Raw genomic sequence first — 24761 nt, 5'->3', positions numbered from 1 at the left:
CTCCCTATTCATGAATTACTGTAAAAACTTATTAGATTATTAGATGGGGTGGGGTTAGACAGGCTTACTCTTTTCATTGTTCAGGCCAATCCACTTACTTAACAATAGATACAGATAAAACCGCTGCTGATTTTAGGGAGGGCTAGGCAGCTTGAGCCTAAGGATTACCTTTCTTCAGTTTGATAGCTACAATTTGAAAGCTAAAACTTGTGCATTGAAGGATCTAAGCACCTTCTTATTTAGCTTCTTTATCAATCACCTTTGAATAGGGATCTTCTTAACTCTACTTCTTATTGGATCTTACTTATCACTTTCGTGCTTCACCGCTTTAGATATGACCTTTATATATGGTGATTTCTCCATACTACCTTTGATATTTATATGTCATATCGGGCAGGCTATACCTTCGTATTTTCCTTATTTACTTTACGATTCTTTACTTTACGACTTATTCACCCAACCCCAGCTACTTTAGTGCTTCTAGAATCAAAACTCGGAACCACACCTTCTTGCTTTTAGGAAAGACTCCCCGGCCCTACTCGATTAATGGATGTTTTATAGCTACCATGTGGGATCGTGGGAACTGCTGCTTTGATTAAGTCGCCAGACCCCTTATCTTTTCAAGAAGGGCTTCTTGGGTGGACACTTTGTTCTGTCATATTTACTTTCTTCACCAGTTAGACGATCTACCATTGTGGTGGGATCATGGCGTAGGAACTTCCCCTGCCGTATAGATTCAATACAGCTATACAATCTTGGAAAGGAAGGCTTTCTTGGTCACTTAGAACATTTCTTTCGCACCTTGATCAACCTACTTTAGGAACAGCAGGCATTTGGACAACTACCATTCTGGATTGTTGGAACTGCCTTCTTGAATTAAGTAACTACTCCTAGAATTTAGATATTGAGTGAGTGGGACTTGGGCACTTTTCAGAACATTTGTATTAGTTTTTTAAGCCACAAGGATTACTTCAAGATACATGAACTGATATCGGTGGGACAGGATAGACAGAGAGAAAATTATGGATGGATCGAGCGAGGGATGAATGGATCAATGAATGAATCGTGGATGCATAGCACCGCTATTACTTGAATTGGGAGCTTGCTTGTTAGTACCATTTTGATGAGAAGAGAGATAGTTGTTGGCTTTATTCATGCCTCTGCCCTTTAATGGGAAGTAACGCTCCTTGAGAGTGATCTAGTCAATTAGTGGGATGGAATTGTGCTGGGCATTGTGAAATTGACTCTTTCCGGCAGGGGGGCATTGTGGCATGGAACTGTGTGTCTCATTTATATTATTGACTGGGTAGTGGGGGATGGGACAGTGCTGGCATATATATATATATCTGTGTGTGTGTGTGTGTGTGTGTGTGTGTGTGTATATATATATATATATAGATATGTATATGTTGGAAATAATACTGAGAGGGGGGGTGAATCAGTATTATCAAGTTCTTTTCAATAAATCTTCCTTATTTATGCTTTGAATTATTCTTGTATGTCAATACCATAAAACAATGAACATGAACAAGAAAAATAGATAGTCACACCAAAGAACACCAGATATAAGGTGGAAACCCAATGTGGGTGAAAACCACCTGCTGCAATATGTCTCTATCTTCTTTCAATTAGAAACTCCTTTTACAATGATTTTGTACTGGTGTAGTCCTTTACCAGTACGCAGGCTGCAACCTGCAGAGAGCTACAACTCTCACTCGTTTTCCAGTCTCTCCTGGAAGGGAGCTACAACCCCCTACTTCTTTTCTTTCAAGGACCACTTTTCATAAATTTTCAAACCGGATCCAAGAAAATCAAATAATCATCAAGTACATGCAAATTACTCAAACTCCTTATACAATCAAGAGTCACCCAACTTCTCAGAATGCTGTAAACAGAAAGACAGTACCAGAAATATAAACCCAGAACTATGCAGCAATAGATAAAAGATAATCAACAAATGTTTTTAAGACAGATCCATAGTTTTTCTTTATCTAGCCTGCGTGGCTCCACACTTCACCTTCTGCTCCCTTGCGTATACCCGCAGAGAGCCTTCTGCTGCACTGCGTATCTACGCACCTACACCTTCTGTCACGCCGCGTACATATACTGTAGCTACGCACCTGCGGCTTCTATCGCGTCGCGTACCTCTGCTGTAGCTACGCACCTGCGACTTCTGTAGAGCCGCGTACTTTCACTGTGCCTCTGCACCTGAACCTCTGTCGCGCTGCGTACCCACGCACTACGCCTTCTTCTGCTCTGCATACCCACGCACTGCGCCTTCTTCTACTGTGCGTACCCACGCACTTGCACTGTTAATCACCTGCATACCTCTGATTAGGGCCGAATTGGCAGTCCTCCAGTGTGCCACAGATAGACATATGCCCAGATCTGATCATGCGCCCGAGAGATCACACTTCATAGATTCACTTTCAACTTTACTTTTATATAGATCAAGCTTTTAAACCGATAACCCAATATTTCAGATCTTAAGATATTCAATTTGCAAAGATGCCTTAGCCAAGTGATCTCCTTCCCTATTTATAGTCAAGCCCTTATTCACACCATGGGACAAAACCATCAATAACCAATACAAGGGATCCAAACCGGGGCAAAGTTAGATCCTATACCATGGGCCAAAACCATAGAATCAAGAATGGCGGGCTAAATACCACGGGCCAAACATAAGAAACCCCATGTGAGTGCGCTTCTCTGCCTTGAAGTGAGTGAACTGGGGGTACGCACCTCATGAACAGGTAACCTGCGGGTATGAACACACTTCCTGGCCGGCGTACCTACGGGTACGCACCTTTTGAACCATTTACTTGCGTACCTCTTAATTTCCAACATTTTGAGAGCCTGATCAGAGCATTGCCACTTGAGGGTGTTGCCATCAAGTACAAAATCTGTATCATAGAGCCATACCAAAATCATAATGCCAACAATCTCCCCCTTTGGACTTGATGGCAACCTCAAGATCCTCAACGTCATTCTCCCCCTTTGACATCAAGGGTAAAGGGTTATGCTCCCCCTAAGAACATGCTCCCCCTGACTATAAACCAAATCTGCAAAGAAGAACCATAATCCACCAAACACCATAACTGACGATGAAAGAGATAGAGACATATTGCAGCAATATTCAGACCAGCATCCATGATCTCCTTCTGTACGTCCTCCATAATGCCAAAAATGCATTATATGCTCCCCCTGAACCTATGCCATTCGATCTTCGACCAATCCGCAACCCAGCACATGTACGCATATGCCCCAGATGAGCCTTGCGTACAACCAACCATCAGAAGAGATTCAACAACAGGATGATGCATCGACAACCCCCAGCTTTTGCCTGAGGTATTCAAAGGTCTCCCTAGACAATGGTTTGGTGAGTATATCAGCAACTTGTTCCTTAGAAGGAACATATTCCAACTTGACCTTTTGTTCAAGTACTTGTTCCAGGAGAAAATGATACTTGATCGGTATGTGCTTGGTCTTTGAATGCATGACTGGGTTCTTTGAAATGCTGATTGCACTTGTATTATCACATAAGATGGAGATGGGTGGTATACAAGTGATTTGAAAATCCTACAAGGTCTGCATCATCCAAAGGAGTTGAGTGCAGCAAGATGTAGCAGCAACATATTCTGCTTCAGCTCTAGACAACGCAATCGAACTCTATTTCTTGCTGAACCAAGATACTAATCTGGAACCCATAAAGAATGCACCACCACTTGTGCTCTTCCTGTCATCCACGCTTCCGGTCCAATCTGCATCTATATAAGCATGAAGTGTGAGATCTGTATCTCTAGGATACCATAAGCCATAGTTTTGAGTTCCTTGAAGATATTTGAAGATTCTCTTTACTGCCTGAAGATGAGTTTCCTTTGGATTTGCTTGAAATCTTCCAACTATTCCTACTGCATGCATTATGTCTAGTCGGGTACTTGTCAAATAAAGTAGACTTCCAATCATAGATCTATAGGTTGGTTGATGCACTGCTACTGATTCATCATTTGCACCGAGGTTACATCCTGTGACCATGGGTGTACATACGGGTTTTGCATCTTCCATGCTATATTTCTTCAAAATCTGCTTGAGATACTTGCTTTGAGACAAAAAGATCCCTCCTTCTTTTTGTTGGATTTGTAAACCAAGAAAATATGTCAGTTCTCCCAGCAAGGACATTTCGAATTCTTTCTGCATTACCAAGGCAAAGCTTTGACTCATAGCTTCTTCATTGCTGCCAAAGATAATGTCATCTACATACACAACAAGTATTAGCAATTTGTTGTTTTCAAATTTTATATAAAGATTGCTATCTGCTGATCCTTTTGAAAAACCTTGTTGATGAAGATATTTGTCCAAACGATAGTACCAAGCCCTTGGAGCTTGTTTGAGACCATAGAGAGCCTTTTTCAATCTGCATACAAGATTTGGATCGTTTCCAAGAATGAAACCATCTGGGTGCTCAATGTATACTTCTTCTTCCAAGTCTCCATTCAGAAAGGCTGATTTCACATCCATTTGAAATACTTTGAAGTTTTGAAAGCTTGAGAGAGCAAGGAACATTCGGATGGCCTCAAGTCTTGCAACAGGAGCAAAAGTTTCTTCAAAATCTATTCCTTCTTGTTGCGCATACCCTTTACAAACAAGTCTGGCCTTGTTTCTAATTACTTCTCCATTTTGTCCCTATAACATTCTTATCCTTTGGTCTAGCAACCAACTCCCAAGTGTTGTTCTTTTCGATCTGCTCAAGTTCTTCATCCATTGCTTTGGCCGAACATTCATCTTTGCATGCCTCTTTCACATTTTGTGGTTCAGTGGAAGAGAGTAATGCCAAATAGCTTGAAGCTTCTGCAATTGTTCTTCTTGTTTGTACACCTACTTCTTTCTGCCCCAAAATTTGAGATTCTGGATGATTCTTCTGAACATATCTGGATGGAGTCTTCTCTTCTATCCTTATCTGCTCCTCTAGTTCTTCTTGAGGTTCTTCTTCATCAGTCTATCTTTGAGGGTAGTCTTAATCTTCTTCGATATCTTCATGATTTACTTGCCTAGGAATGTTTCCCTTCTCATCAACCACTACATCAATGTTGTCAACAATTCTTCCAAGTCTTTTATTGTAGCACTTGTATGCTTTGCTGTGTGGAGAATAACCAAGAAGAATGCCTTCATCTGCTCTAGGTTCAAGTTTGCCAAGTTGCTCATCAGTATTCTAATATAGCGTTTGCTCCCAAAGATTTTGAAGTGCTTTACCGAAGAAGTCTCACCATACCAGAGCTCATGAGGGGTTTGAGTGTTGTTCACTCGGACATTTGTTTTGTTGAGAATAACAACCGTAGCATATGCAGCTTCACCCCAGAAAGTTGCGGGAGTTCCACACTCATCAAGCATAGCACGAGCCATTTGTTGGACTGTTCTGTTCATTCTTTCCACCACTCCATTTTGCTGAGGAGTTCTAGCTGTAGAGAATTCTCTTCTTATCCCATGTTCTTCACAGAAATCGAAAAATTCATTTGAGGGAAACTCCCCACCTTTGTCAGATCTGCGGCACTTAATTTTGTATCCTGATTCATTTTCAACGAAGGCTTTAAAGGATTTGAATTTTTCGAATGCTTCATCTTTGTGCTTCATAAGTCCTAACCAGACAAACCTAGAGAAATCGTCAATGAATAATATCAAGTATTCTTCTGCTCGAGGTGTCCTTTTCCTGAATGGTCCACATACATCTGTATGTACAAGCTCAAGAGGCATGCTAGTTGATCCTTCCTTCTCCGGAAAGTTAGTTCTGGTTTGCTTACCAAACTGACATGATTTGCATATGGTGTTGTCTGGAATTTTGATATCTGGAAGACCGCGAACTACCTGATATTTGCATGCTTTCCTTATTTGTGAAAAGCTTAGATGCCCCAACCTCCGGTGCCATAACCAATGTTCATCATCCTTGCTTAGATAGCATTGTTGTTGTCCTTCTTCAAATATGTATAGATTATTTGGAGTTCTTTCACCTTTGATTATTGTTTTACCTGTATCCATATCACGGACAAGACATCCATTTGATCTAAATATCACCTCGGTTCCTTGATCACACATCTGGCTGACACTCAAAAGATTATGCTTCAATCCATCAACATACAAAACATTTCCAGCTTTGACCTTTTCTTTTAACTGAGCAGTGCCTTTTCCTTTTATAGCTGCAGGAGTATCATTTCCAAAAGAAACTTTCTTTCCCTTTTCTAAAGCAGAATATGATTCAAGTTTTTCTTTATCACCTGTCATATGCTTCGAACATCCACTGCCAATGTACCATAGATTTTCCCGTCCCTCTGCATAAAATGCTATCCCACATCTTTCTGTTTGTGGTTCCTTTATTCTCCATGTTTTGGTGTTTGAGGCTTGTTCCTTTGTCTGCTGAAACCTGCTCTTGCATTCAGAATCTTCATGACCAAAGTTATTGCAAATAGAACATTCAACTTCATTTTCAAGAGCTGAAAAGTTGTTATAGGTCCTTTTTGTAACCCCGGTCATACTTCTTTGTTTTTGAGCTTCTCTAGTCATGATTGTTTTATATGCAACACGTTGAGCTGCTTTGTGACCAAAGTTATGGCAAGAGAAACATTGTTCATTGAAGAAACTTCTGCGGTTATCAAATCTTCCGGCCAAATGATTGTAATTTCTATTGTCATCCATTCTTGAAGCAAATTGAGAGGATTTCAGGGAAAATTTTAAGAACCCCCCCCTAAATTTATAAATATAATAAATGGGCGAATCTCCATGGTATATAGGAAAAATGGAAGGTGATTTTATCAATAATATAATATGTATATATAAGTTTTTGGTGAATCTCTCACCAGGCATGGCGAATATTTTACTCAATTATAAAATCTTGTAAGATCTTGGCGATTTTTTCACTAAATAATAAAACTTTGTAAAGTCCTAGTGAATCTTAGCATAGGCTACATGCTGGTTTAATTCCCCCATTTAAATAGGCGTGAATACCATGGGTCAATACCATGTGCCATTTTGGTGAATACCATGGGTCAATACCATGTGCCATTTTTATTTTTATTAATTCTAATATTAGGGTTAATAATGGTTTTTTGCATGGTATTAGTAATAATCTAGTCCATGGTATTTGTCCCATAGTATTTTGGCCATAGGTTTCACCTAAATATAACCCATTTTTTTAGTCTTTGTAAATATAAGGTGACTTATGGAGTAAATATAAAAAAATGTTTTATTTGTTTACCATACCTCTCGTTTATTTATATTTTTATTAATTTACCATACCTCTTTTACAAATATGGTATTTGGCCCATAGGATTCACTTAAATAAAACCTCTTTCTTGAGCTTTCATAAATAGAACGAGGGTTATGGACTAAATATAAAAAGAGGTTTTATTTATTTACGATACGTCTAGTTTATTTATATTTTTATTTATTTACCATACCTTTTGAGTAAGTATAAAAAGATGTTTTATTTATTTACCATACCTCCACTTTACTTATATTTTTATTTGTTTACACCCTTACATGTATATAAGGTGACTTATGGAGTAAATATAAAAAATGTTTTATTTATTTACCATAACTCTCATTTATTTATATTTTTATTAATTTACCATACCTCTTTTATAAATATGGTATTTGGCCCATAGGATTCACTTAAATAAAACCTATTCTTGAAAATGGGCGAATGGATTCACTTAAATAAAATCTATTCTTGAAAATGGGCGAATGGAAGGTTGTAAGTCCTAATTTCAAGGGCTAAATTTACCTTTTTTACCCTCTCCCTTAAAATAAGGTGGACTTTTTGAGGTGATTTGTAAAAATGTACTATGATACAAAACATTCGCCCACTAAAAATTTAAAACCCCTTAATTTCGCCAAAGGGCGAACATTCGCCCCTAAAATTATCCTTGGAGGATTTTACCTGTGGCTGGTTGTAGCTTTTGTTCATCCTTAAGACGGATTGCCCTTGGTTTACCTGATAGTCTTTGTTTGTTCTTGATGTAATTCGTCCCTGCTTTACCTGGTGATCTCCATTGTGCTTTTGCTCATTCCTTCTTGCTGCATCAAGATAACTCTTTGAGGTGGATGCTTGAGAAGCTTCTCCATTATACCCCAGACCTGTCTTGTTTAGTGGAGAACGCTGTACATTGATGATCTCATCCAGAGTTTCAGATCCTTTGACAAACTTAAGATTAATAGCCTTTGTTTTCTCAATCTCTTTTCTAAGACCAACAATTTCACCTTCTAACTTTTCATGATATTTTTCTTTTTCATCAATTTGAAATTGTAGAGTATCAATGATCATATTCTTTTCTTCTATACATGTCTTGAGTCTAGAAATTTCTTCATGAAAGCTATCCACATCTATAGCATCCATGTAATCATCATCTTCAATTGCCGTTAAAAGTTTATAGTCATTACCTCGTTCATCTTCATCACTATTTGATAGACCATCACTATCTTCATGAGTGTAGTAGCTTTTCTTATTTGCATTCTGTTTCTTGCTCCATCTAGGAGGTTCCTTTCCTTTGTCAATCTTATCCTTATGAGGACATTTCGCAGCATAATGACCTACTCTTCAACAAGCAAAACATTTAAAAGGTAACTTACCTCTGAACCTTCCAGTACCCCGTTGAAGATTTCTGACAAAATTTGATTCTTCTTCTTCTTCTGGCGCGTGACTTGCTTCATAGTAGTCTCCTTTGCCTGAAGCCTTGAAAGCAGCTTCTCTCCTGTCTGATGGACCTCCTTTTCTCATTTCATAAGCAGTTAGAATTCCGTGTAGCTGAGACATAGTAAGAGTTCGTAGATTTTCCTTTTCTTCCATTGCAGACACTTTAGATTCAAACTTGGGGGACAATGATCTTAAAACTTTTTCAACCACAATAGCCTCTTTTATTTCTTCACCCAAGTTTTTCATGCAATTAACAATCTCATCTACCCGAAGGAAATAGTTGGCCACACTTTCATCATTATACATTCTGAGATTTTCATACTGAATCCTGACAGTTTGAAGTTTAGCACGCTTTACCTGTTCATCCCCTTCGTAGCTCAAGACAATCTTGTCCCATATTTCCTTTGCGGATTTATATTGCATAACCTTCATGAATTATGTTTGAGATAAGCATTCCAGCAGAGTATTGACTGCTTTAGCATTTGTTTCATATTTCTTCTTCTCGGTCGTATCTATAGGAGTAGCTGAAGGAAAAGTGTAGCCTGTATCTATGATATCCCAAACTTCTGTACCAAGAGATTGAAGATAGGCAGTAACTCTTACCTTCCAATAATTGAAGTTTGTCCCATCAAAAATTGGTGGCCTGATTGATGCTTCCCTCTCGTAGTTGCTCATGATGAATGATCTTCCTTCAAGCGATCAAGCTTCTCTGATACCAGTTGTTGGAAATAATACTGAGAGGGAGGGTGAATCAGTATTATCAAGTTCTTTTCAATAAATCTTCCTTATTTATACTTTGAATTATTCTTGTATGTCAATACCATAAAAAAATGAGCATGAACAAGAAAAACAGATAGTCACACCAAAGAACACCAGATATAAGGTGGAAACCCAATGTGGGTGAAAACCACCTGCTGCAATATGTCTCTATCTTCTTTCAATTAGAAACTCCTTTTACAATGATTTTGTACTGGTGCAGTCCTTTACCAGTACGCAGGCTGCAACCTATAGAGAGCTACAACTCTCACTCGTTTTCGAGTCTCTCCTGGAAGGGAGCTACAACCCCCTACTTCTTTTCTTTCAAGGACCAATTTTCATAAATTTTCAAACTGGATCCAAGAAAATCAAATAATCATCAAGTACATGCAAATTACTAAAACTCCTTATACAATCAAGAGTCACCCAACTTCTCAGAAATCTGTAAACAGAAAGACAGTACCAGAAATATAAACTCAGAACTCTGCAGCAATAGATAAAAGATAATCAACAAATGTTTTTAAGACAGATCTGCAGTTTTTCTTTATCTGGCCTGCGTGGCTCCACACTTCACCTTCTTCTCCCTTGCATATACCCGCAGAGAGCCTTCTGTTACACTGCGTATCTACGCACCTGCACCTTCTGTCGCGCCGCATACATATACTGTAGCTACACACCTGCGGCTTCTATCGCGTTGCGTACCTCTACTGTAGCTACGCACCTGCGGCTTCTGTAGAGCCGCGTACTTTCACTGTGCCTCCGCACCTGAACCTCTGTCCCGCTGCGTACCCATGCACTGTGCCTTCTTATGCTCTGCGTACCCACGCACTGCGCCTTCTTCTGCTGTGCGTACCCACGCACTTTCACTGTTAATCACCTGCGTACCTCTGATTAGGGCCGAATTGGCAGTCCCCCAGTGTGCCACAGATAGACAGATGCCCAGATCTGATCATGCGCCCGAGAGATCACACTTCCTAGATTCACTTTCAACTTTACTTTTATATAGATCAAGCTTTTAAACCGATAACCCAATATTTCAGATCTTAAGATATTCAATTTGCAAAGATGCCTTAGCCAAGGGATCTCCTTCCCTATTTATAGTCAAGCCCTTATTCACACCATGGGACAAAACCATCAATAACCAATACAAGGGATCCAAACCTGGGCAAAGTTAGATCCTATACCACGGGCCAAAACCATAGAATCAAGAATGGCGGGCTAAATACCACGGGCCAAACATAAGAAACCCCACGTGAGCGCGCTTCTCTGCCTTGAAGTGACTGAACTGGGGGTAAGCACCTCATGAACAGGTAACCTGCGGGTATGAACACACTTCCTGGCCGGCGTACCTGCGGGTACGCACCTCTTGAACCATTTACCTGCGTACCTCTTAATTTCCAACATTTTGAGAGCCTGATCAGAGCATTGCCACTTGAGGGTGTTGCCATCAAGTACATCTGTAACATAGAGCCATACCAGAATCATAATGCCAACTGTATATATATATATATATATATATATATATATATATATATATATATACATATATATTTTTTCACTTACTGGTTCACGGATACCCGGGTCAGTGGTGTCAGGCGGAAAGAGTCGATTGTGCAGACACAACCAACCTCCCTAGGAGCCTAAGACTCTCTAGTGACAAACAAGACAAACAAGAGCAATCCTTCTCTAAACATGCATTTACTATATAAGAAATCAAGTGTTTAGATCCTACCTGTAGTCCAACGCTGTTGTAGCAGTCCAGCTCCGCTGATCCGGATGAGCTCCTCCTTCACTTTGAAACCTGCATCCACTAACAATCAAACGATTAAATAGCACTTGATAATCTCATAGAATAAAACATATTTAACACATAGACCAAGGAGTACATGAAACAACTCATAAATAACAAGTTATTGAGAAGAATGGACTCATTTGCATTAATAGGAAACAAAAGGAACAATTACAACCTGAGCCTTGGTGTTGTGCAAGTCCCTCCCAGGGTCCATCAAGAGTTCTCCTTTACTTTGACAAAGCTCACCCACTTCCAAATAGAACAAGCAAAGATGGCAATCTCTCCTCACAAGCTTCTAAATGGGAGTCCTAATTCCTGCAGCATCTACCCTTAGAAATGTTTAGCTTCCAACCTCCTCTCCTTCTGGCCCAATGCCTATATTTATAGTGATCTAGAGGAAGTTATTCAGGTCCACCATCAATGGGATAATCCCCTCTTTGGATGGGATAGCTCCCTTATTGATGGGATAAGTTCCTCTTTGGTAGGGGTACATGAACCATCTGGAGGCGCTCAATACACGTCGAACAACCTTCTAGAATGCTCTAGAAATGACCACAAGTAACTTTTTAAAGATGAAACTTGCGCATTTTGACCTTTACAGGGGGACGCACCTGCCCCTTTACATACATAGCGTACAAGGACGCAGCTTTTGTGAGCATTGGGTGCATACCCGCAGGTAAGGTTGAGAGAACCTGCATACCCAGAGTTAAATATATTTATAAAAACTTCTCTCTTTTTGGAGTTTGACATGGAGAGCAGAGGCATAAGACTTGCCTAAGAGGATAGCATGACTGTTGATAGAGCCATACTAACTGTAAATAGTCATGGTGACATTTTTTAGTGTAACAGATTGCCCCCTAAAGTGCGAAGCCTGTAATAGATTAGGGTTTTGTATTATCTAGGAAGGGTGAAGTGCTTTATCATTTCAAGGATTATCTCGTGGAGAGCCTGGTCAGAACCTGCAATTTTCAACACAAAATACATGTATAAGATTATATCATCACTGAGGTAGGCATTCCCATACTCAGATCAAAACTTTAACTAACAGACTAACTACTCTGATACAGGAATGATCTTGCAGTACATCATAATCATAGACTTTTGTAGACACCGTATGGGCGCAGACATCTGTTTATGATTAGTCTACTTAGACAATGAATACAATACTCCTCGCAGCCTGGATGGTGGAAACTAGATCCAGGGTCTTCATTTCCACTTCTCGAATTGGTACGATTCTAGCCATGCGAATAAATGAGTTGATGTCAAACATGGTAGAAACCACTTGATTACCAGTCGATGATGTAAACTGTTAACAAGTGTGAGAGAGACCACCAGTAATGTCAATGGTTCTCAAAGTACCCAGTACAATCCATGAGATGTGAATGAATGAGTTGATGTCGAACATTTCACGGAATCCTTCGATCGAAAGTCAATGATGTAAACTGACGTCAAAGGCGAGAAACCTGCCATTGATGCATGCAGACTTCAAGGTACTAACGATTTCTAAGTCATCTCTCTAGATAATGTGCTGATGTCGATAGAAAGCGACCCGTCGCAGGCAAGCCCACAACACGAAATCATTGTTCAAGTTGAGGAAATGTTGCTGTAAGGACTGACTCAGGGATGGTCAAATGGATGACAAGTATTTTGCAGATGAAAGTTTTGTTTGCAGACCTCTTGAACACATAACGACACGACAGATGGTTTGGTGATAAATGACTCAAATTTAATCCCCGGAATCCGGCTGAAGACTTTCAAAGTGGTTTGATCAACTGTGAGGTAAAAGATTTCCCAACCCAGGTGAATGAAAAGTGTCGTGTTCAAGAGTGGTAATAAAGTTTCTTCTGAGACAAAAGATAACAAATAGGCTCATTCTTCTCTCTTTTCCCCCACCATTTCTGGCAAGTACTTCTTTATTTTTAACAAGCTTGAGGAGGATAACATATGCTTGATTATAAGCTCATCCTTCGGATGAGTCCAACCTAGTTTTGATTCGAACCCTAGGAAGGAGTGGTTCGTTCCTGTTTGTAATTGAACAGGTCCTTTACTGTGAAATTTTAACGAGTCCAGTATAGGAGAAACTCGGCTTTTTTCAATTTTAGAGAGTCTGAAAAACTTAAGAAGACTCCAAGTTGAACTTTTTCATAGATTTGTGTCCCTCAAGCCCGAAAAAGTATAAAATAATACCTGGGGGAACCGCTTGATCTTGCGACCAAGGAGTACTTTCATAATTAGTGCCACTGACCTGAAAAGTAAAAAGCGATCAAGGACACGTCGTTTTATTTCCAGTATCGAGTTTGAAACGACAAAAACCCGACAATTTTTTCCTGATTTTACGGTCAGAAAAGAGCTATAAGGGGACCGTCTTTTAATTCCGTTTTAACGAGTGTAAAAGAAACGCTCGGCAATCTTTTCATATTTTAGGAGTCAGAAAAGGGCTTAAAAGATGACTCTGATATTTTGGTTCGTGAAAAATGACAATTTTCCCTCTAAATCCCTTTGTCCTGCACAAAAACGACACATTACTCATACCTGTTTAAGATAGGCAAAAATACATTGAAAAATATCCTTCCATGGTGAAAAATGAACAAACCTAGCATTCATTCATCCAAAAAACCTATAAAAAGACTTTTTACCATGTCATTTTTACCATTTTACTGTTGAGGTTGAAAAAAGGGCTTTTGGCAAGAAACTTCCCATGGTTGCTACGAAGAATCCGACCGTCAGAATCGAACGCCGTCTCTTCCAGGTATTTCACAACACCCTCCTCTTCAATTTCATCCGATTAAAAGTTTGTTTTAGGTTTTAGTTTTGATTTTTGGGGGGTTTTGGGTTTCAAAAATCGCTCTGCGGGGTACGCAGGTGCCCTAAGGGTGACCTGCGTCCCCCGACTTTTTCCACACAGGAAAAAGGTCGGGGGACGCAGCCCACCTTCAGGCCAGCTGCGTCCCGACGCTCTGTGTCCTAAACGCGGGGTGCGCCCCCCGCGAAAGGCGGAATTTGAAACCCCAAACTCCACAAACAACCATTTGAATTTTCCCAAATCAATTCTAATCTTTGTTTCTTGGTGTGTAGGGCACTCACCATGTTGGATTGGAGAGAAAGAGAGCACGAGGACGTTGATTTAGCCGCAATTAATCATCAACCTTCCATTGATGCCCTAAAAGCATGCGGACTATATAAATACTGGGCCATACCTGGCATGAGGGCTCAGGTGAGATTCTTGGAGTGGCTGGTTGAGAGATGGAACATTCATGAGCAATTCTTTTACATCGGAGGACACTAGCTCGAGATAGAGCCCTCTGACATATACTTTCTCACTGGCTTGCCAAATAGGGGCGTGCAACTCAATCTAGCCGGGACTAGGCCGGGTGGCCAATCCCTTGCTAGTCTCCGGGCAGATTGGTGCATACCCAATGCACACCATGCGAAAGGCGTAGAAATCAAACACATCTCTCTGCGTGAACTCAAGGTTATAGCTTTCACGGTTACCAGAATTTGCGGTGCAGCCGCTTTACATATTGCCACCGGGTCCCAAATGCGGATGGCGATTGACTATTTCCAAGGCACCATTTTCAACTGGTGTGATGCTGTGTCGGCCAATATGAAGGGCCAACTGACTAGGGCAAAGAACGGACAACTGAAGACCTTTGGATATGGGCCTCTAGTTGTGAGCTTTGCCTTAGAGAGAGTTCTGATGCTGATCCCTCAGCAACTCACTGTTGATATCTTGGGTCCTCGGGAGCCAAAGCTGATACGATGGGTTACGGTGATGGCCCGGCATCCTGACGAGGGCACGGCGGTTGTTCGATTCCCTGATAGTTATTTTCACTGGTTAGAGGACCAGGTTTTTTCGATCCAGGACTTTCCGTATGCCGGAGTAGATTTTCGAGGTGATCCGGACATGGTTCTTCCACAGGGAGAACAATGGGATGACAGAGGTACTTTATTTTTCACAAGTTTTCAAATTATATGTTTTTTTTTTATATATATATCGTCTTAAAACTGACAGTAAAAATTTTCAAAATGCAGATGTTGGTCCACAGCGCCCAGCCAACCTCCGGCCTTTTGAGAGGAGACATCCAGTTGCACCGGTACCGGCTCTACAGGACGTGGCTGCAGAGTCACTAGCTGAGTTGGAGCAGGATCTAGAGCATTTGGCGGTGGATATACCTGAGACTACCATAGATGATATTCCTATAAGACTTCAGCGCTATGTAGTCGCAGTCCCTGGACCGTTTAGGAGATTTTTGTGTAAGGTAGCCCGTGCAGTGGTGTCGTATAGGGAGCACCACCAGTGATTGGCTAGTCACTTTTGTAGACACATATGACATTTTGGCTTTTTGTACTTATCATTTTTGCCGATCATAAGGTGTTTTTCAACCTATGATCGAAGACGATGTATATTTTTTGACACACTCCTATCTATATATATATCACTATTACCGGCTTATCTTGTTTAACATATGTGATGAAATGTTTTTAAATTTACTTGCATGATTATTGTAAATGTCTGTCCAACATTCGAGAAGCAATTGCATCTGCTAATGTATTTAAAGACCTTGGAATATGCTGATATTCAATGTAATCAAATTCACGTTCCAAGAGACGCACTCTCAAAAACAACCTTAATAACACAGGATTTCTAATGGCATATACTCTATTAAGCTGTAATACAACAAGTTCAGAATCTAACCTCACTATCAAACGTCGAATTCCAAATGAAATAGATTCGGATAATAATTCAACCACTGCACTGTATTCTGCAATGTTGTTCGTTGTTTGACCGAGGCTTACCCCATGCATAGAAACTAACTCGTCAGAGGGCGAATAGATAACCCAAGCTGCGGAAGAGATATTCTGTGTACTACGACAAGCACCATCAGCAAATCCGATGTATGTTTGGAGAGGCGTCGACATCTGCAATATCAAGAGTAAAACCAAGATAAGCCAGAATAACGACGAAAAACACACTCTTTAAGCTAAGCACACTAACTAAACTAACAAACATACTAGCTAGAAAGAAAACCTAACCTAACTAAAAATTCTCCATACCCACCATTTAAGCATAATACCTCTTTATGTAAAGTCCATTTCTGGGTTTACCCAAAGAGTCCCCATCAAAATCTACCAGCTCATAAGCCCCTTTTGCTAGCTTTCGCTTTACAATGTAGGGTCCATGCCACATAGGAACGAATTTCCCAGCACCTAGCTTATCGTTAGCTTGATCATATAATAGCACTAGGTATCCCTCCGAAAAACTTCGAGGGGTCACATTTCTATCATACTGAGCTTTCATTCGCTTCACGTCGAGTCTCATCTAATTTAGCTAAGTATAATAAACGCTTCTCCTCTTCGGAAGTAGCTGGAAGTAATTCGACAGCCATTTGAAGTGATGGGATTTCGCATTCAATGGGTAACACAGCTTCCAAGCCATAAACTAGCTGGAAAGGAGTGAACCCTGTTGAGGTTTTCACTGAGGTTCGGTATGCCCATAGCGCTGAAAATAACATGTTATGCCAATTCGACTGATGAATACCAATGGTTTGTCGGATCATGATAACCAGAACTTTGTTGATAGACTCAACCAAACCGTTGGCTTGCGGATAATAAGGAGTAGAGCTATCGTGGCGCAAACCAAGCTGGCTTGTAAGCTCAGTCATCATGATGTTTCGAAAATGGCTCCCATGGTCAGTGATGATTGCTTGTGGGACACCAAACCTAGTTATAATATGATTGAATACGAAAACTGCAGCTGTTTTGCCGCTTGCGTCGAATGTAGGCATCGCCTCGGCCCATTTAGTAAAATAATCAACCGCGAGGATGATATACGCATGCCCCCCGGCCGAGTGAGGGTTACAAGTAATAAAATCGATACCCCATTTGGCGAATGGACCAACGGCAATTATAGGGTGGAGAGGAGCAGGTGGTGCGCGCATCTTGCGATCAAACACTTGACAATTGTGGCACTTCCGGACTGCAATGATACAATCTTTAAACATAGATGGCCAGAAATAGCCAGTGCGCAACACCTTCTGAGCTGTGGCATACCCAGACATATGACCGCCACATGCTCCAGAGTGACAATCATTCAAAACCCTCTCAGCCTCTTCGTGAGTTAAGCAACGTCGAAAAACTAAGTCTGCCCCCCGGCGATAAAGTGTATCTCCAATAATCTTGTATTGCTGGGATTGAAACCGAATTTTTCGACGTTCCGATTTTGAAGCTGTTAACACCCAGGTTGTTCCCTATGACTCCCAAGGGAATACGGCCGGGGTAACCACTAACCAATCTTTGGGTTACAGTTCTTAGCCTAACTGCAACCAGAGAGGGCTCTCTCTTTATGATTTGTCTCTGTTGTGATGGTGTTTTAGGCTAGCTATTATGCTCAGGTTTTGGTTTATGTTTTGGTTGAAGGATTCCTTTCAGGTCTTATGATGCAGTGTTTAGACAGTATAATACCATTGGGCAATGGAGTCTGAAGTTGTGAAGTGATCTGATACGCTGGTTTGGTGGTGCTCAAACTGCAGGGCCTATTGTGTATTTTAAACAGACAAACTAGATCAAATGGTGATGTATGTCGATCAACAGAAAGCAATTAAGAGTTTTCTATTGAGCTGGTGGATGGAGGTGAACTGCACAGGAGCAAAACTTGAATTCCTGTGACAAAGGTCACTGTGATAAATGTATTCTGAAAGTGCAGCATTTAAGAATTACACTTAACTAGATTACAGCTGAAGAAAACATTGATAAACAACGCAGATTGAACTCAGGTTACTCAATGAATAAATCCTGAAAGCTATTCTTTTTCCTTGTTGCTTAGTATTGAAAACAGATAACATATATGGATTTTAACAAACAACTAAATAACAGAGAGAGATACAGAGACTTATTGTATGATGAAATACACAGGGATCCAGTAGTTATCAACAGACACCAGAACGCATCCAACACCTCAGAAATCCGAGAAATTCCATTGCTTTGCTCTATTAACTTCTGAAAAGGATTACAGCATAAGAACTTCTTCAGGAGAAATCAACAACAACCTTCATCTCTAGTGCGAGGGCTCTATAAATACAAAACATCTTTACAAAATATCAAGGCGTTGAGTCATCTGAGAAATAACTCTTTCACCAACTTTGTCATTACAGCGGAGTAAAAATTAATGCTTCCTTTAATACAACATAAATGCTTTTGCATTTGTCAGAAGATATTTTAGCTTTGGGAATCCAACGAGTCAGTTGGAGTGATCCGCATCAATGCTGAAGAAGGCGTTGTGGAGCTGTTCCGCTGTCTTTCTCAGCTTGGACACCTGTAGCTTTCCCTTTGCTGTGCTGGCTATGGGCTCTGCTGAGTTGGCTCAGCTTTCGTCTTAAATGCCTGCTCACCGAAATAAACTGTCCTGTGCATGACAATTCAGTTGTTTCTGTAACCGAAATTTAGTGGATGGCCTGCTGTTCATAAAATCATTTGAATTGCCTTGACCCACCAGTCCTGTGGAGGCAATTGATGCCTGAGAATGGCCTCCATTGTTTCCTCTGCCTCTGTATATTTGAAAAAATTTGGGGCCACATCAAACAAGTGATTAATTTCATTCATTATAAAAAATAGATTTTCTATCTTACTATAGAAATCCTGCCCTGTAATAGGTCCTATGTCTTCTGAAGTGCTGGCCTTCTCATTGATCTGTGCTGAGGCAAAAACATTTACTCTTTTAGCGTACTGTTCATGGGTGAATAATTTCCCTCCACTGTTCAGTAAGCTAGGGAGTCCTCTGTTCTGCAATACCTGAAATCTCTCCATGAACCTGTTTACCTCAGTGTGCATATCCTGAGTTCTTCTGTCCAGTGTTTGCACCAAATTTCTCAAAGTAAGCACCCTCTTGATCATTTGAATAGTCTCAGTTCTGTTTGTGATTCCAATGGTAGCTAACTGAGAGCTTGTCCTATTATTGAGTACATTGATCATTCTGGTGGCCACTTCAGGCATATTGCTCAATGCAGCTCTTGCTCAATGGACCTCCTTTTGTGCTTTTGGGATGAGATCTAATTGCTCATGGATTGTCTCAATGTATTGCCATTGATTTGTAATAGATTGGCCAATATTGGCCCATATCATTGCTCTGACTTCAGATACAATTTTATCCAATCTGAGCTCTTTTTCCAGCTCCTTGATCCTGTCATTAAGGGCCTTGATCTCCCTGCCCTTTTCTGCCACTTCTCTTTTTGATTTATCATATTTATCATCGATCTTGGCCAGCTTTTCCCTGGTCTCATGCAGCTCTGTCATTTGAGCTTCCAGGATTTATATCTCATTCCTCAGTTTCTACATGTCTAGGCTATGTGCCTGTTCTGTACTTGTAGGTGCTGCTGAAGTGGATGTAGCTGTTTGCTCAGTTTGTTGAGGTGGAGGCACAGTGGTAGGAGCAGTGTTCTCAAGATTGAAGACCGGGGGAGGCTGAGAGGTCTGGCCCTCTTCCCTTTGCTTTAGTGCTGCTTGCAGTGCCGCTTGTGCGGCCTCAGACTCTCCTAATTTCTCTTGTGTCTGCAGGAGCTGCTTATATATAGATATTAGCAGATCTGTGGCATCCTTTTCCATCCTTTGTTGGGCTACCTCATCTGTTTGGGGGTGAATGGTAGCTGGGAGTTTGACTTTCTTCCTTAATGCAGCCATGTCAGCATCCCTTAGTTTCAAGATCTCCTGTATCCCTTTGATGTCCTTGGGGTTATGCCCAATTTCCACAATGATGTCCTCTCGGGATCTTATCCTGTTGTCTTTGGCCTGAGATGAAGCCCTCTCCAATTCTAGTTGGGAGGCTGTAGCATTGAGGCTGCTTGTTAATTTGTAATTCTCCAACGTTTTGTCTACCAAGGAGGCGTACACCATTTCACCAGTTTGCTTGTGCAGCTCAATTTTATCCATTGGGTGGATGTCCTTGGCCAGGACCTCTAGATTAGTCCTGAGATAATCTGCAGTAGATTGTGGCTGGAGCACTGTGGGTATGAAGTGACTCATAGTCAACTTGCCTTCGTCCACATCAAAGGCAGCCATTAATCTTTGTTGGTTGGAGGGAGCCATTTTCAACAAATGGTTATTAATTTGACTTTCATGGGTTCACTCCTTCTTTTGATGTCTATAAACTGCTGTTTGATGCCTACCTCTCCTTCCCTCTGCTGGCTGGAGGAAGTGACCTCTCCTCCCATGGTTTTGTCTTGTTCTTGGTGGAATGAACTCACCGAGGCTTCCCTGCTGGGTGGGCCCATACCCATTGCTTGTCTAATTGCTGCATCATCCTCTGAGAAGTCATTTAACCTCTGTCTCTTCTCCTCTTGGTTGATGGATGAAGTCATGGGTGTTTCTCTGTCCCTTTTTCTACTTAGGTCCTCCTTCTGTGGAGTTTGAAGGACCGAGGCATCAGTAATGTTTTCAGGCCTTGAGTGTTCTACATTTTGGGCCTGCTGCTCAGTGGTAGTTGGGGTATCTACCACTCTTTCTTGGTGTAAGGGCTGCTGTGTTTCAGGTTGCCCTTCTCCTTGCTGCTGTTGCTGTTTTTGTTGTTGCTGCTGCTGCTCTGCCTGTTCTTTCTCTTGCTGCTCTGGCTCTATCTCCATCACCTTTTCTTTTCCCTTCTCTGATATATTTCCAGCAACTCTCGTGGCTTGCTGTTGGGCGGTTGAAGAGGATGCTGCTGCTCCAATTTGTATGCTTGGTAGTGAGCTGACCTGTGAATAAAACTCAAGGTCAGCCATTTTCTTTATGTTTCTTTGAGCTCTTTGATTAAGCTCTTCTTGAGTAACAGCTTCCTCTAAAGTCCCTCTCCTCCATTTACTTTGATTGGCATGTTTTTCTATGTGAGGAAGGTTGCAATGATCATAAGCAGACAACTTGTATTTAAGCCTCCTCATGGTAATGAAGTTGTTAGGGTCATAAGGTTTCCATAGGAAGCTGTATTTGAGACCAAGGCCCCCAAGTATTCTATCTGCTTCCTTCACCCTTCCTCCCTTTCGTTATAGAGGAAATGGCCAAGTTGACTTTTGACCTTTAGCTGTGCCTTCTTACCTTTGCCTGAAAAGTGGAACATATCCACAAAGCCAAACTGCCTGAAGTATTCTAAGGCAAATAGTCTCATAGGCACAAACCTGGGTAGTCTAAATGGGGGCAACTCACACCCATATATTCTAATAACGGTGTGTGTTGGGTAGAAGTACCAATCCCCAATGCTGTATGCTTTGATAAATGCAGGAGTCTTTGCATCTCATCTGTCAATCTGGAGGAGGTGAGCCCAAAAGTAGAGTCATGGCTGGATGAATGAAGTGATCAATGAACTCACAGTAGGTGTATGGAGAATAGAAATTGAGGTGGAAAGCAGATGTCCAGTACACCACCGATCTCAAATTTCCCTGTGCATCTTCTCTTTTCATTGGGAAGGAGAACTTCTCATGCTGGAAGTATAAAAGCAAATGATATATGTAAGAAGTATATTTAAATACCCTATCTCTTGATAGGTTCATCAACTGCTCATGCATCTTGTCTGAGATGTATGTGGCATAGTCATAGCAGACTGGTTTTCTTCCTGGAGAAAACATGAGCATTATGTGCATAACTGTTTCATCCACATACTCCACTGAATCATATCCCAGGATGGGACTGATCATGTCAACAAGGTCCAGGCCCAATTGGTTGAGGTAGACATAGTTGATGGGAGGGACTTGCACAGTGTCAGCTTTGATGAATAACTGGTTAAACTTTGTAATCTGGGCTTCTGTCATTCTGGCTCCCTCCATAATCAAATCAGCTAGTGATAGAGGGACCAACCTCTTATCTGTTTTGAACTGCAGCATCTCCCTGATGGCTTCAGGGGTAATGAAAAACAAAATTGCGCCTGAAGAATCAAGCACTGCCCTCTGGGATGCATCATAATACTCAGCACATAAGTGGATGAGTTCTGGGAATTGGTTGACCTGTGGTAGCTTGAAGATTGGGAGAGAGGAATCCCAAATTCCCAGGATGTCTGTCCCCCTCTCATGTTTGATCTTTATTTCATTTAGGATTTGTAAATGGAACCTGCTTTTGCTCAACATTTCCTCTGATATCTTGTAGTCCAGGTCTGCTAATGCTCTTGTGTCCAATGTTCTATTAGGGGCATTCAGGGGAGCTACATTTAGGGCTATAGGAGCTACAGGGGAATCCATGACTCTTCTTGGGATGTGGTTCTCTTTGAAGACTGCTGTTACTATGCAGAGTAACACCGACAAAGTTTCTTTGCAGAGAATGATGGTTTTATGAGTGAAGGGTGAAGGTGAAAGGCTGCAGCAGTTGAAATACTGCCTTTGAGTGATTAGGTGGGTGGCAGAAATGCTCAGAGTATGCTTTTTGTGGTGGATTTGTTTCCTGCAGGTGAAGGGTTCACGATTGCGCGAACCAGCGACAGTTTTCTTTCAAATTACTCACAGTGGTTTGACAGAAGTGTAGTGACGGCTCTGGTTCAGTCTAAATGTCAATTCAGTGGCATTTAACGGTGAATTTCGGGTCTTAAGGTCTGTTACTTATTGATACGCGAAATGCAGTGAAAATGGAGTTTCAGAGCTCAAATGAGGAATACCTGTAGAGTTGGACTGGTTTAGAGCTTGCTGGCGCTGAAGAGATGAACGTTCTGGCGGTCAGGAAACACTTTTCCGCGGCTGGTGCAGGTTTGGTCGTAATTATGCATGCAGGATAAACGACGATGAATGCGCTCAAAATGGCAAAAAACACGAATTTTCGGCCAGAATAGACTTTTTGGTGATTTTGGGCGCAAATCGTGCTGAAGTCATTATGACGTCATGAGTGGGGTCGGGGCCGGATGACGTCAGCAGGACGTCATCGGGCCAGGTGGCGGGGTCTGGTTGGTCCACTGGGGCAGTGAGATGGCAGGGCAGGTGGACCAATGGCTGGGCAAGGGAATGACAAGACGGCGTACCTGGGTGACGGAGCGATGACGGGTTGCTGAGGTCACATAGGCGGGAACGGCAAAACCAGAAACCGTGGCGGTTTGATATCGCACCGCCTACGGTACGATGGCGGTTTGCAGCAGTAGTACCTCCGACGGATTGTGGAGCCGACGCGTGGATACAGCGTGACGTAACCTTTATACGGCCGTCGGGAGGTAACCTTCGGGCATCGGATGAGCTCCGACGCTATGGTGGCCGTCAGATCTGGAGGAGCCAAATCGGACGGTGATCGGAATACTGATGTGACAGGGAGATAGCGTACTTAATTTTCAGACGTCGGAAGGACTCCGACGCGATCAGGGCCGTTGGAACGGGAGGTATTTGATCGGACGGTTGTCGGGACAAGTAAAGTGACAACCAAGTACGGGGAAGGGGAGGATTAAAATAATGTTTTTTCTGGGAATTTGCGCGATGGCGGAGACTGTGTAAAAGTGGGTTTTCACGTTTTGTTTGAAAATAGCTCCGCCCTTTAGACTTAGCATAAAGATAACATGTCGGTTTTTCATGATTTTTTTAGCCATTTGAAGCGGGTGAGGGTAGAAATTAGGCTTTTTAGGGGTTTTTATGTGCAAAAGGGGTCAAAATGAAGGAATTAGCTCATGAAGGGGTAGAGGTACTTGGCCTAGGTTCATCAACATGACCAGGTGTCATTCGATCCCTGACTCAAGACTTATTGGCTATAATACCAAGGGGTGGGTATTTATATAATGCTTGGGGTTTATACACCATGGTGTTAGTAGTAATAGGGGAAAAGGTAATATAGGGGATTTACATAGTAGAATTAGAGTTAATATGGATGAGGGGGTAAGTGGAGGGGAAACCATTTAAGTTTATGTGAAACAAACTTGGTTTTGAGAGTAGATCAAAATGAAAAGATTTTTAGACAAGAAATGTGGCTTCTAAAGATTAAGAACCACCATGAAACCTTAGTCTTTTCCATGAATCTTAGCTGATGGGGGAATGTTAGAAATGAAATTGGAGGGGAATGAGGGAAATTAGTCATGCTTCCTGCTGCATTTCGATGAAGAAGAACACCTTTGTCAATTAATTGACTTTGCTTTGATACCCACAGTTACCATCTCTGCAATGGTAGGGATAACCTTTCTGCAACCCCAACTACTTACCCAGCTACTTGCCTAGCATTTTTATTTCTTCTTGGAGGGTGCACTTGGACTTGCAGACCCTTACTTGCCTTTTCTTTTTCTTTGGCTTTTTTCTTTTGCTTTTTCTATCTACCTCTACCCTTATCTCTTCCAAGGTCCCACATTAAGCTGTTGGGAGCCTTTTCTTCTCTACCTGAACTAGTTGTCTGCCAAGATTAAGCAGTTTGGACAGACTTCTTTCTCTATTTTATAACTGAAAATTGAAAACATGGCATGATCCAGGTTAAACTGTTGGATCATCCACCAAAATTGAAATAAGGTTATCAACATAGAAACACTTTACAGACCTCTTGTTCTCTAGGAAATATGGGATCTTTGTGATATCAAAGCAGAGCATTTTGGACTTTCCCTTGCCAATCATGAAATATGAAACCTATTGG

This window comes from Pinus tabuliformis, chromosome 9 (genome assembly GCF_031772625.1).
Source record: "Pinus tabuliformis cultivar Carrire ecotype Pingquan chromosome 9, CPIR1, whole genome shotgun sequence".
NCBI classification, from domain to species: Eukaryota; Viridiplantae; Streptophyta; class Pinopsida; order Pinales; family Pinaceae; genus Pinus; species Pinus tabuliformis.
This window is presented reverse-complemented; position numbering follows the sequence as displayed.